Raw genomic sequence first — 1486 nt, forward strand, 5'->3', positions numbered from 1 at the left:
ACGTGTGCTCTTCCGATTTTAAAGTAACCCTTGTATTTTTCTCATGTATCAGCATTGTACCCGATGTGCGCTATAAAGAGGTTGGTGATCGAATTTTGCACGCTGTGTGCGTGCGGGTGTATGTAAAACATACACATATACACACACAGTGTGCAAAATCCAATCGCCAATGGTGCATATCGGATAAAGCTGACCATACATGAGAAAAATACAAGGGTTACTTCAAAATGTTGTAACTTTGTGAAAAAAATCGTAGCAACTTGTTTTTTTGTTTTTTTTTCAAATTAAAGAGAAAGGTTCGCTTTATGAAGCTGTAATAATTTCCAAGAAAAATTTTAGCAAGTCCGTGCATTCTGTCAAATTTTACAATTTTCAATATGGCAAACATGCTCTCAGATTTAAGAGTTTACAGTAGCAGGGGTGCATTAAACTTAAAATCAACCTACAGTACCTTAAAGTAGAGATTTCAAGCTTTTATTTAAAAAGAGGTCATCATCATACGATGATTTTTCGCGGAATTACCGTTAACCAAAGTTGACCAATTTTTGCCCAAAATTTGTCTATGCTATAATTTTTTGAGCAATGTATGTGAAAATAGCCCTTTTTTGCAAATTTATCTGCAAGTTTCTCAAAATTGTGACGTGATAGAGCAATTCTAAAGGTGGATTCGGATGTAAAAAACTGCTCAAAATGACTAGTCCGATTATGGTATTTTTTGTTGTTGAACAATATTATTTTAAAGAGATGGATCATCGATATATATGTATATGTTCTTTATAATTTTCAAAATAAATATCTTTTTATAACGGTTTTTTGTAATAGTTGTTTTTGAAATGTTAATTAAGCTGAATGTTCAACGAGTAGCGCACTAATTAGATATGTATTTGAGTATATATATCGAAGAAGGTTTAAATAAATTTGTTAAACTGTTCGTTCCATTATACCGTTGATATGTTAAAGGTAAAGAAATGACAAGCTTGGGAATAACAACGTAATTAATAAGCGTCAATCTACTTTTGTAAAATTTAATTGCTCAATAAAACTAATTTTATATTTTCTTTGTTATTTATTTTTTATATCGCCATAAGGAATAATTTTTGGTATTATCTTATTTTCAAGTTATCATAATATTCACTTTTCTAACTAACATTGAATATGATTTCTATCGGTCGCTTTCACATGTTTAACGAGTTTCTGTTTAATACTAATTGTTGCTTTATAAAATATGCAACATTTATAAATCAATTATATGTTCAACGTTTATATTTAACGCTTATATAAAAAAGGAGTATGTATAATAAATTGACAGATTTCTTTTTTAACTGCATTTTTTCTATCTCTCTCTCTCTCTCTCTGCAATGTATTAACAAATTTATTTTTTTACAATAAATTGATATACATCTAAAAATTAGGATGAGGCACTTAAAAATGTTTTTAATTAACAGCTTAATATTTTTTATTATTGAATAAGATCGGAAGAGCACAC

The sequence above is a fragment of the Wasmannia auropunctata genome, unplaced genomic scaffold, assembly GCF_000956235.1.
Source record: "Wasmannia auropunctata unplaced genomic scaffold, wasmannia.A_1.0 LD336090.1, whole genome shotgun sequence".
Lineage (NCBI taxonomy): Eukaryota > Metazoa > Arthropoda > Insecta > Hymenoptera > Formicidae > Wasmannia > Wasmannia auropunctata.